Source organism: Bacillus rossius, unplaced genomic scaffold (assembly GCF_032445375.1).
Source record: "Bacillus rossius redtenbacheri isolate Brsri unplaced genomic scaffold, Brsri_v3 Brsri_v3_scf89, whole genome shotgun sequence".
NCBI lineage: Eukaryota > Metazoa > Arthropoda > Insecta > Phasmatodea > Bacillidae > Bacillus > Bacillus rossius.
Window position 1 is genome coordinate 25582 of NW_026963129.1, and position 12099 is coordinate 37680.

A 12099-nucleotide genomic window follows, 5' to 3' on the forward strand; every position below is an offset into this window, starting at 1 on the left:
CGGCACTCGGGTCGTCGCGTCCGCCTCGGCAAAAAGGCGGGCACCACGGCACAGTCGAGAGGGGAACTTTTTTCCATTAGCAACATACCTAGGGTTTCACGAAATATCGAGTGCCGTGTCCCACGAGGCGATTTTCGGACGATTCGCGGCTTCAGGCTGCACGACCGTACGCTATTTTCACCATTAGTGGTGGTCCGCACATTTTTCCTATATAGTCCGGATTTTCAAAGTTTCAACCGTGCTCTGGTTTCCCTTCAAACGCATAAATCTTTCGCCTTTTACTAAAGATTTCCGTGGAGGGGAACATTTGATGAGTCTTTAAACAATTTTTTGTTGTGCCCAGTGTTTACACACTGGGCCGGTTACCGTTAAACCACTGGGCCCGGGGGTGAGGCGGGGAGGGGGAAATCTGAAAAATCGAATTGGACAAGTATCGTTCATGGGAATTTTTTTTTTCTTTTTTCAACTATTACCATGCACAATTACGTACCTTCCTTCCGCACTTTCAAGACGGTGGGGTTGTTCGCCAAGGCACCGTAAACTTGAGACCTACGAATGCATTACATACCATACACAGATGAAAAAAAAAAAAAAAATTACACTTCACTGTACATAATTCTTAACACTACTTCACAACTACTAAGTTGAAATTTTTTCACCGGGACAGCGCGAACGCAGTCCCGACTACCAAAAATTACGCGCCCGAGTTACCCACATTTGGGGTAATCGCAGAGGTCAGCTCAACCGAAGTGCAAGGGAAGAGCCTCACCCTGGGGGAACCCCCTGCTTGATCAGGGTAGCCCCTACGCCAGGTAAGTATGCTGCGCAGTGTTTCGCTTTTCTATTTCACTTGGAGCTCGGACCACCTCATCAACGTGTTTTGAGGTTATGTACTTCTACCTCCGAAACAGCTCTTTCCCCAGACATAACACTCCCGTGCCAGTTCATCACACTACATGACAGTACACACCAACAATGCAAATACAATTTCTTCCTACAACTGCCCGTTTCTACTCGCACCTCGTTTCCTTTGTTTCTGTACCCACGGCGACGGTCGACCGCCGCGTGCATTTGGTTACCCCGTTTGCCGCGTGGCGGCACTTGGTTACACCGTTTGCCGCGTGGCGGCACTCGGGTCGTCGCGTCCGCCTCGGCAAAAAGGCGGGCACCACGGCACAGTCGAGAGGGGAACTTTTTTCCATTAGCAACATACCTAGGGTTTCACGAAATATCGAGTGCCGTGTCCCACGAGGCGATTTTCGGACGATTCGCGGCTTCAGGCTGCACGACCGTACGCTATTTTCACCATTAGTGGTGGTCCGCACATTTTTCCTATATAGTCCGGATTTTCAAAGTTTCAACCGTGCTCTGGTTTCCCTTCAAACGCATAAATCTTTCGCCTTTTACTAAAGATTTCCGTGGAGGGGAACATTTGATGAGTCTTTAAACAATTTTTTGTTGTGCCCAGTGTTTACACACTGGGCCGGTTACCGTTAAACCACTGGGCCCGGGGGTGAGGCGGGGAGGGGGAAATCTGAAAAATCGAATTGGACAAGTATCGTTCATGGGAATTTTTTTTTTCTTTTTTCAACTATTACCATGCACAATTACGTACCTTCCTTCCGCACTTTCAAGACGGTGGGGTTGTTCGCCAAGGCACCGTAAACTTGAGACCTACGAATGCATTACATACCATACACAGATGAAAAAAAAAAAAAAAATTACACTTCACTGTACATAATTCTTAACACTACTTCACAACTACTAAGTTGAAATTTTTTCACCGGGACAGCGCGAACGCAGTCCCGACTACCAAAAATTACGCGCCCGAGTTACCCACATTTGGGGTAATCGCAGAGGTCAGCTCAACCGAAGTGCAAGGGAAGAGCCTCACCCTGGGGGAACCCCCTGCTTGATCAGGGTAGCCCCTACGCCAGGTAAGTATGCTGCGCAGTGTTTCGCTTTTCTATTTCACTTGGAGCTCGGACCACCTCATCAACGTGTTTTGAGGTTATGTACTTCTACCTCCGAAACAGCTCTTTCCCCAGACATAACACTCCCGTGCCAGTTCATCACACTACATGACAGTACACACCAACAATGCAAATACAATTTCTTCCTACAACTGCCCGTTTCTACTCGCACCTCGTTTCCTTTGTTTCTGTACCCACGGCGACGGTCGACCGCCGCGTGCATTTGGTTACCCCGTTTGCCGCGTGGCGGCACTTGGTTACACCGTTTGCCGCGTGGCGGCACTCGGGTCGTCGCGTCCGCCTCGGCAAAAAGGCGGGCACCACGGCACAGTCGAGAGGGGAACTTTTTTCCATTAGCAACATACCTAGGGTTTCACGAAATATCGAGTGCCGTGTCCCACGAGGCGATTTTCGGACGATTCGCGGCTTCAGGCTGCACGACCGTACGCTATTTTCACCATTAGTGGTGGTCCGCACATTTTTCCTATATAGTCCGGATTTTCAAAGTTTCAACCGTGCTCTGGTTTCCCTTCAAACGCATAAATCTTTCGCCTTTTACTAAAGATTTCCGTGGAGGGGAACATTTGATGAGTCTTTAAACAATTTTTTGTTGTGCCCAGTGTTTACACACTGGGCCGGTTACCGTTAAACCACTGGGCCCGGGGGTGAGGCGGGGAGGGGGAAATCTGAAAAATCGAATTGGACAAGTATCGTTCATGGGAATTTTTTTTTTCTTTTTTCAACTATTACCATGCACAATTACGTACCTTCCTTCCGCACTTTCAAGACGGTGGGGTTGTTCGCCAAGGCACCGTAAACTTGAGACCTACGAATGCATTACATACCATACACAGATGAAAAAAAAAAAAAAAATTACACTTCACTGTACATAATTCTTAACACTACTTCACAACTACTAAGTTGAAATTTTTTCACCGGGACAGCGCGAACGCAGTCCCGACTACCAAAAATTACGCGCCCGAGTTACCCACATTTGGGGTAATCGCAGAGGTCAGCTCAACCGAAGTGCAAGGGAAGAGCCTCACCCTGGGGGAACCCCCTGCTTGATCAGGGTAGCCCCTACGCCAGGTAAGTATGCTGCGCAGTGTTTCGCTTTTCTATTTCACTTGGAGCTCGGACCACCTCATCAACGTGTTTTGAGGTTATGTACTTCTACCTCCGAAACAGCTCTTTCCCCAGACATAACACTCCCGTGCCAGTTCATCACACTACATGACAGTACACACCAACAATGCAAATACAATTTCTTCCTACAACTGCCCGTTTCTACTCGCACCTCGTTTCCTTTGTTTCTGTACCCACGGCGACGGTCGACCGCCGCGTGCATTTGGTTACCCCGTTTGCCGCGTGGCGGCACTTGGTTACACCGTTTGCCGCGTGGCGGCACTCGGGTCGTCGCGTCCGCCTCGGCAAAAAGGCGGGCACCACGGCACAGTCGAGAGGGGAACTTTTTTCCATTAGCAACATACCTAGGGTTTCACGAAATATCGAGTGCCGTGTCCCACGAGGCGATTTTCGGACGATTCGCGGCTTCAGGCTGCACGACCGTACGCTATTTTCACCATTAGTGGTGGTCCGCACATTTTTCCTATATAGTCCGGATTTTCAAAGTTTCAACCGTGCTCTGGTTTCCCTTCAAAGGCATCAAACTGTTCAGGGGAATTTTTTAAAAGCTTTTTGAAGCAAATCTGAGCACTTTTGGCCATTAACTAACTGGTTTCCTTTCAGCAATTTCAGCGAGCCGCCGAGACCTGCTGCTGCTAGTTCCTGAGTCGACCACCAGGAGTGCTCTTGTGTAGATCTAGTTCTTAGATCCTAGATCTTCTTCTTGTGAGTGCTGTGCGCCACCGAGTCGCGGCCTATTGGGGCGGCTGAGGGGGGAGTTTGGAATGGACTCCCTCCCGATGAAGCCAAACCAGGGCGGGGGCGACCTCGGTCAGAGGCCATCGGCCGAGGCCACTTCTTGTGACTCCCGGCAACCAAGTTGTAGCCTATTGGGGAGGCCGAGGGGTGAGTTTGGAATGGACTCTCTCCCGATGACGCCGAACCAGGGCGGGGACGACTTTGGTCCGAGGCCCTCGGCCGAGGCCGGTTCTGGCGATGAGATGACTACTGACAATCGGCCACCCCAGCCACGACAATACTGTGGACCGCATCGCCAGCGCTTGGAGACCATGCAAGTCGGGTCTGGGGAGGCGGGCGCTGCTGGGGTCGGGGGGGTGGCTCCGCCTCCCTCCCCCGCGCCAGCCGGGCTGCGCACCCAGACTGTTTGCATTAAGGTCAGCGAGACGAAACATCTTCACGGCCTGGACGTCTCCACCATCCTCGCTCTGCCTACGACTACCTCTGCTCCAACACCACCAACTGTGACTACTACTACCACCACGGCCTGCATCACTTCACCGATCATGTCTCCTGCGCCTTCTCTTCCGCTGTTGCCGACCGACTCACCGCCTGCCGCCGTTCCTCCTGCTGCGACTGCTACTCCCATGGACACCGGCTTCATCGTTCCCACGAAGACCGTCAAGCGCGCCCACCCCGACCAGCACTCCTCCGACGATGCCGTCCCTACCAGCAACCGCTACGACAGTCTCCTCAGTCTACCGGATACCGACACCGACGACGGCGCTGGGGCTGCCTCCTCGGACCGACCCTTGACTGCCAAGCCCCGCCGCAAGCAGCATGCTAAGCGGCACCGGCCCGACACGCAACCTCCTCCTGTGCCCTTCACCACTCTCCCGGGCCCCTCTTCGACGAGTCCCAGCTCATCTCGTGCTCCACCCCGCCCTCCAGCCTCGCAGCCTCGTGCCTCCTCCTCGGCGGCGCCTCGCCCGCCTACCTCCACTCCTCGCACGCCTCGCATGCCTCCGATCGCCTGCCTTCTCACGCCCACAGCCGGCCCCTTCGCCACTGCACAACGTTTTCAGTCTCTCCTCTCCGGTCCTCTCTCTGTCACCTCCGTCAATGACCGCACCTCCTTTTATACCAGCAACCCTCAGGACCACCAGCTCCTATTTGACGAACTCCAACGCCTCGGATATAAACCCTACACCCATCTCCGCCCCGACGAGCGTGCCGATCGAGTTGTGATCAAGAAACTCCCTCTCTCCACGACGGCTGACGAGGTCACCCAGTCCCTGCTCGACCTGCACCTACCTGTGGCATCTGTGGTGGCCATGCGCACCTCTCCTACTTCAACGACCCGGCCTTTCCTGGTCACTACATCCGGTCTGGGTGAGGCAGCCCCCTTCCTGAAGTTGAAGACATTGGGCTGCTGGGTGGTGGCAGTTGAGAAATACCGCGGCTCGGGGCGCGTACCTCAGTGCTACCGCTGCCAGCGGCCTGGACACCCGTCCTCCCGATGCCACCGGGACCTCGCCTGTTTCAAGTGCGCTGGGCCCCACTGGTCTCGGGACTGCACCTCGACTACCCGACGCTGCACGCTTTGTGACGGGGCCCACTTCGCTACTTCCACTGACTGTCGCGTGATTCAGGCTTACCTGCGCCGACACCCTCAACGACTCACTGACGCCACGACGACTGCCGTGGGGACCGGGCCCTCTGTCCCGTCCCTGTCCGATCCCAAGACGTTTCCTGCTCTCTCCACCAATGCTTGGGCACGCCCTCCCCCCGTTGTACCGGTTGTTCCCCCCTCTGCCACCTCGCACCCTCCTCCTTCCGCTCCTTCTTCTGACTCTCGACCGCTTGCCTCCGACTCAGACTGCTCGTCGCTTTCATCCCTCATTCACGACTTCATTTCATTCATCCGACAGTACCTCCCGCTCATCCGGTCTGTCCTGACGGCACTCTCCCGAGCCCGCACCTCCACCGAGAAGTTCGAAGTGCTCCTCCAGGCCCTTCTGAATTTCTTCGATGGATCCCGCCCCTCCCCTTAGTGTCCTCATCTGGAACGTCTTTTCCCTCCTCCCTAAGCTCCACGACCTTTTGCACCTGCTCCACGAGCGATCGCCCGACGTCGTGTTCCTTTCTGAGACCTGGCTCTCCCCCTCTGCCCCCGTCCTGGTCCCCGGGTATGCGGTCCACCGTGCCGATCGCGATGGTCGGGGCGGGGGGGTGGCGTTACTCGTCCGCAACACCATTTCACATCATCGCCGTCGCATCCCTTCTTCCCCCGCGGCCGAGGCGGTTGCTGTGCGCTTGCACGGCCTCCCGTACTCCCTGACCTTGGTATCCTTGTACCTCCCCCCTCAGTACGCCTTTCCCACGGCCGACGTTGTCGCCCTCGGTCGGCTCGACGCCCACGTCGTGCTGGCCGGGGACTTCAACGCCACCCATCCCTTCTGGGGCTGTGCCGCCGCGAACCGGCGGGGCAGCTCCCTCCGGCAACTCCTTCGGCGTACTCCTCTCTCTCTTTATGCCCCTCCGACCCCGACATTTTTTCCGGCCCAGCTCAACCGGCAACCCAGCATCATCGACTTTGCACTGTCCACGCCCCTCCCCATTCTCTCGGATCTCACCACCATCACCTCCGGCACCTCCGACCACTTGCCTGTTCTTGCCACACTTCACTTTCACCCCCGTTCTAACCCCCACCTCCCCCGCTTCGATTTTCCCAAGGCCGACTGGGGCGGTTTTCAGCGTTCCCTCTCCGCTGCCATAGACCTGTCTGTTCCGTTCGATACCCCTGCCCGCCTTGACGCCAACGTTCTCTCGCTGACCGACGCCATTTCCGCGGCCGCCTCTGCCAACATACCTCTGGTTCCCCCCCGTCCCCTTGTCGACCCATTTCCGCCTTACCTCCGGGACGCCTTGTCCTTGCGCAACCGCTTCCGCGTCCTCTGGCAGGCTAGTCGTTCCCTGCTGCACCGGCGGGTGTACCTGGTGCTGCGGGGGCGCTGCCGGCGATTGGTCGCGGAGTGGAGGGCCCGTCTGGAGACTCGGCGTCTCCAATCCCTCTCTGCTTGCTCCGGCTCCCTCTGGTCTCACGTCCGTCGTCTCCGCTCGGTTCCTACCACCATCCCCCCGCTGACCACCCCCACGGGTGTGGCGGAAACGGCCTCGGAGCGATCCGAGGCGGTGGCCGCCTACCTGGCGACCACCTTCGCATCCGCACCCGGCCCTTCCCTGTCCTCCGAGTCTTCGGACGACGAGGACGGGGCCCGCCTCCTGTCTCGCCACGTCACTTTGCCCCCCCTTCCGGCCACCTTCCCCCTGCCGCTCGTCACGCCTTCCGAGGTCCGCACCCTGCTCGCCCGCCTTCGGCCCCGTTCTGCTCCTGGCCACGACTCTCTGCCCTCCCCCGTGCTCCGTGCCCTACCTCGCAAGGCCCTTGTGTTTCTGACCCGTCTTTTCAACGCAATGTTCCTCCTCTGCCACTTCCCCACCCCCTGGAAAACCGCCATCGTCTCACCCATCCCCAAACCTGGCAAGCCCCCGTCTCTCCCTTCATCTTTTCGGCCCATCTCGCTTCTTCCTATTCTGTCCAAGGTCGCGGAACGGGCGATCCACCGCCGTCTCCTCTTTCAAGTCACCACCCTGGACCTTCTACCCCGCCACCAGTTCGGTTTCCGCCCCCGCCACTCGACGACCCACGCCATTGCCCGTGTGGAGCACCTGGTGGTCCAGGGATTCGCCAGGCGGCAACACACGGGCATGGTGCTTCTTGACCTCGCCCGTGCTTTCGATTCCGTTCCGCATGCCCAGCTCCTCCAGCGCCTCTCTGCCACCGACCTCTCATCTCATCTCGTCCGCCTCCTCTGCTCCTTCCTGGAGGGTCGCACCTTCCGGGTTCGGGTGGAGGGGGTCCTCTCCGGCCCCCGCCCCATCTCCGCCGGCGTCCCCCAGGGCGCCATTCTCTCACCGCTACTTTTTACCCTCCACATCTCTGATCTCAAGCCCCCTCCCGGCACCTATCTTGTCCAGTACGCCGATGATACCTGTCTCCTGGCCTCTTCAGTTTCCGAGCGGCTGCTCTGCGACCGTCTCGGCCGCGGCCTCACTTCCCTCAACAATCAGTTCCTCGCGCATGGCATCGGGCTCAATCACTCTAAATCACGATCCATCCTCTTCTCCCGACTTCATCCACACCACGACCACCCGCCAGTCATCTCCGCCGTAGCCATCCCCTGGTCGCCTCGCATCCGTTATCTGGGGGTCACCCTAGACAATACCTTTACTTTTCTGCCGCACCTCGACTCCATCCGCACCAAGTCCCGTGCCGTCATGGCTCAGCTGGCCACCGTACTCAGACCGACATCCGGCACCCCTCTCGACGTTCGTGTGACTGCCTACCGTTCCTTCGTTCTTCCCCACTTCCTCTACGCGTGCCCGGCTTGGGTCCACTCCTCTCTGTACAACCTCCGTCCGATCGCCCGGTCCTACTTTCTCGGTGCCCGCCTCCTGCTCGGTCTCCCTCGCGCCACCTTACGGCAGACCCTCCTGGACCAGACTGGGCTCCCGCACTTACACGAGCTGCTCTGCAAGGTGACTAAGAAGTTCCTCCGCCACTGCCGGCGTTCTGACAACCCCCTGATCCGACTCCTTGCAGAGCCCCTGCCTGACGCCCCTCACCCCCGCCGACCGCTCTTTACCTACGATCATTTGAGACGCCCTGACCCCGATGACATTGACGCTGGTGCAGTCGCGGCTGGTGGGCCCGGCAGCTGACGACGGTGATCACCACGTCCACGGTTGGCTCTGAGGAATGTTACCAGGCATCATCCCATCAAGATCTCTGCTCTCAGTGAACTACTGCCTACCATCGCCACTGCTCCGGACCGTCTTCATCTGCGGCCCGGCACCTTCTGCGCCCCGAGTCGCCCCCGGCAGCCCACAGAAGATTCGCCGCCCAACAAGCAGCTGGACCTCTAGGACGGTATCGTCGGAGGGGCCCCGTTTCGTCAGTGTTGAATAAAGATTGTCACCATTCGCCCTTGTGGCCATGTATTCGTGTTCTGTGTTGTGTTTTATTTGTGTTCACCTGTATCCGCTTTTTATATTAAAGATGAATTTTTTGGTGGGTAACTCCCTTCAGTGGGAGTTCCCTTTGTAAAAAAAAAAAAAAAAAAAAAAAAAAAAAAAAAAACTAAAGATTTCCGTGGAGGGGAACATTTGATGAGTCTTTAAACAATTTTTTGTTGTGCCCAGTGTTTACACACTGGGCCGGTTACCGTTAAACCACTGGGCCCGGGGGTGAGGCGGGGAGGGGGAAATCTGAAAAATCGAATTGGACAAGTATCGTTCATGGGAATTTTTTTTTTCTTTTTTCAACTATTACCATGCACAATTACGTACCTTCCTTCCGCACTTTCAAGACGGTGGGGTTGTTCGCCAAGGCACCGTAAACTTGAGACCTACGAATGCATTACATACCATACACAGATGAAAAAAAAAAAAAAAAATTACACTTCACTGTACATAATTCTTAACACTACTTCACAACTACTAAGTTGAAATTTTTTCACCGGGACAGCGCGAACGCAGTCCCGACTACCAAAAATTACGCGCCCGAGTTACCCACATTTGGGGTAATCGCAGAGGTCAGCTCAACCGAAGTGCAAGGGAAGAGCCTCACCCTGGGGGAACCCCCTGCTTGATCAGGGTAGCCCCTACGCCAGGTAAGTATGCTGCGCAGTGTTTCGCTTTTCTATTTCACTTGGAGCTCGGACCACCTCATCAACGTGTTTTGAGGTTATGTACTTCTACCTCCGAAACAGCTCTTTCCCCAGACATAACACTCCCGTGCCAGTTCATCACACTACATGACAGTACACACCAACAATGCAAATACAATTTCTTCCTACAACTGCCCGTTTCTACTCGCACCTCGTTTCCTTTGTTTCTGTACCCACGGCGACGGTCGACCGCCGCGTGCATTTGGTTACCCCGTTTGCCGCGTGGCGGCACTTGGTTACACCGTTTGCCGCGTGGCGGCACTCGGGTCGTCGCGTCCGCCTCGGCAAAAAGGCGGGCACCACGGCACAGTCGAGAGGGGAACTTTTTTCCATTAGCAACATACCTAGGGTTTCACGAAATATCGAGTGCCGTGTCCCACGAGGCGATTTTCGGACGATTCGCGGCTTCAGGCTGCACGACCGTACGCTATTTTCACCATTAGTGGTGGTCCGCACATTTTTCCTATATAGTCCGGATTTTCAAAGTTTCAACCGTGCTCTGGTTTCCCTTCAAACGCATAAATCTTTCGCCTTTTACTAAAGATTTCCGTGGAGGGGAACATTTGATGAGTCTTTAAACAATTTTTTGTTGTGCCCAGTGTTTACACACTGGGCCGGTTACCGTTAAACCACTGGGCCCGGGGGTGAGGCGGGGAGGGGGAAATCTGAAAAATCGAATTGGACAAGTATCGTTCATGGGAATTTTTTTTTTCTTTTTTCAACTATTACCATGCACAATTACGTACCTTCCTTCCGCACTTTCAAGACGGTGGGGTTGTTCGCCAAGGCACCGTAAACTTGAGACCTACGAATGCATTACATACCATACACAGATGAAAAAAAAAAAAAAAATTACACTTCACTGTACATAATTCTTAACACTACTTCACAACTACTAAGTTGAAATTTTTTCACCGGGACAGCGCGAACGCAGTCCCGACTACCAAAAATTACGCGCCCGAGTTACCCACATTTGGGGTAATCGCAGAGGTCAGCTCAACCGAAGTGCAAGGGAAGAGCCTCACCCTGGGGGAACCCCCTGCTTGATCAGGGTAGCCCCTACGCCAGGTAAGTATGCTGCGCAGTGTTTCGCTTTTCTATTTCACTTGGAGCTCGGACCACCTCATCAACGTGTTTTGAGGTTATGTACTTCTACCTCCGAAACAGCTCTTTCCCCAGACATAACACTCCCGTGCCAGTTCATCACACTACATGACAGTACACACCAACAATGCAAATACAATTTCTTCCTACAACTGCCCGTTTCTACTCGCACCTCGTTTCCTTTGTTTCTGTACCCACGGCGACGGTCGACCGCCGCGTGCATTTGGTTACCCCGTTTGCCGCGTGGCGGCACTTGGTTACACCGTTTGCCGCGTGGCGGCACTCGGGTCGTCGCGTCCGCCTCGGCAAAAAGGCGGGCACCACGGCACAGTCGAGAGGGGAACTTTTTTCCATTAGCAACATACCTAGGGTTTCACGAAATATCGAGTGCCGTGTCCCACGAGGCGATTTTCGGACGATTCGCGGCTTCAGGCTGCACGACCGTACGCTATTTTCACCATTAGTGGTGGTCCGCACATTTTTCCTATATAGTCCGGATTTTCAAAGTTTCAACCGTGCTCTGGTTTCCCTTCAAACGCATAAATCTTTCGCCTTTTACTAAAGATTTCCGTGGAGGGGAACATTTGATGAGTCTTTAAACAATTTTTTGTTGTGCCCAGTGTTTACACACTGGGCCGGTTACCGTTAAACCACTGGGCCCGGGGGTGAGGCGGGGAGGGGGAAATCTGAAAAATCGAATTGGACAAGTATCGTTCATGGGAATTTTTTTTTTCTTTTTTCAACTATTACCATGCACAATTACGTACCTTCCTTCCGCACTTTCAAGACGGTGGGGTTGTTCGCCAAGGCACCGTAAACTTGAGACCTACGAATGCATTACATACCATACACAGATGAAAAAAAAAAAAAAAATTACACTTCACTGTACATAATTCTTAACACTACTTCACAACTACTAAGTTGAAATTTTTTCACCGGGACAGCGCGAACGCAGTCCCGACTACCAAAAATTACGCGCCCGAGTTACCCACATTTGGGGTAATCGCAGAGGTCAGCTCAACCGAAGTGCAAGGGAAGAGCCTCACCCTGGGGGAACCCCCTGCTTGATCAGGGTAGCCCCTACGCCAGGTAAGTATGCTGCGCAGTGTTTCGCTTTTCTATTTCACTTGGAGCTCGGACCACCTCATCAACGTGTTTTGAGGTTATGTACTTCTACCTCCGAAACAGCTCTTTCCCCAGACATAACACTCCCGTGCCAGTTCATCACACTACATGACAGTACACACCAACAATGCAAATACAATTTCTTCCTACAACTGCCCGTTTCTACTCGCACCTCGTTTCCTTTGTTTCTGTACCCACGGCGACGGTCGACCGCCGCGTGCATTTGGTTACCCCGTTTGCCG

The 12099-nt window shown here is 54.7% G+C and overlaps 11 non-coding genes across 11 annotated transcripts; 5 read left to right on the top strand and 6 right to left on the bottom strand.

Annotated features, from left to right (window-relative positions):
- The first annotated feature begins 238 nt into the window (after positions 1–238).
- Positions 239–358, top strand: LOC134545836 (U5 spliceosomal RNA). The gene has a single exon (XR_010078832.1). It is a non-coding gene; the product is annotated as a U5 spliceosomal RNA (small nuclear RNA).
- Positions 359–657: 299 nt separating this feature from the next.
- On the bottom strand, positions 658–820 carry LOC134545893 (U1 spliceosomal RNA). Its single transcript, XR_010078887.1, has one exon. It is a non-coding gene; the product is annotated as a U1 spliceosomal RNA (small nuclear RNA).
- Positions 821–1363: 543 nt separating this feature from the next.
- LOC134545837 (U5 spliceosomal RNA) lies at positions 1364–1483 on the top strand. Its single transcript, XR_010078833.1, has one exon. It is a non-coding gene; the product is annotated as a U5 spliceosomal RNA (small nuclear RNA).
- A 299-nt stretch (positions 1484–1782) lies between these two features.
- LOC134545899 (U1 spliceosomal RNA) lies at positions 1783–1945 on the bottom strand. Its single transcript, XR_010078893.1, has one exon. It is a non-coding gene; the product is annotated as a U1 spliceosomal RNA (small nuclear RNA).
- Positions 1946–2488: 543 nt separating this feature from the next.
- LOC134545838 (U5 spliceosomal RNA) lies at positions 2489–2608 on the top strand. The gene has a single exon (XR_010078834.1). It is a non-coding gene; the product is annotated as a U5 spliceosomal RNA (small nuclear RNA).
- A 299-nt stretch (positions 2609–2907) lies between these two features.
- On the bottom strand, positions 2908–3070 carry LOC134545901 (U1 spliceosomal RNA). The gene has a single exon (XR_010078895.1). It is a non-coding gene; the product is annotated as a U1 spliceosomal RNA (small nuclear RNA).
- A 6346-nt stretch (positions 3071–9416) lies between these two features.
- Positions 9417–9579, bottom strand: LOC134545902 (U1 spliceosomal RNA). The gene has a single exon (XR_010078896.1). It is a non-coding gene; the product is annotated as a U1 spliceosomal RNA (small nuclear RNA).
- Positions 9580–10122: 543 nt separating this feature from the next.
- Positions 10123–10242, top strand: LOC134545839 (U5 spliceosomal RNA). Its single transcript, XR_010078835.1, has one exon. It is a non-coding gene; the product is annotated as a U5 spliceosomal RNA (small nuclear RNA).
- Positions 10243–10541: 299 nt separating this feature from the next.
- Positions 10542–10704, bottom strand: LOC134545903 (U1 spliceosomal RNA). The gene has a single exon (XR_010078897.1). It is a non-coding gene; the product is annotated as a U1 spliceosomal RNA (small nuclear RNA).
- Positions 10705–11247: 543 nt separating this feature from the next.
- LOC134545840 (U5 spliceosomal RNA) lies at positions 11248–11367 on the top strand. The gene has a single exon (XR_010078836.1). It is a non-coding gene; the product is annotated as a U5 spliceosomal RNA (small nuclear RNA).
- A 299-nt stretch (positions 11368–11666) lies between these two features.
- LOC134545904 (U1 spliceosomal RNA) lies at positions 11667–11829 on the bottom strand. The gene has a single exon (XR_010078898.1). It is a non-coding gene; the product is annotated as a U1 spliceosomal RNA (small nuclear RNA).
- Positions 11830–12099: the final 270 nt, after the last annotated feature.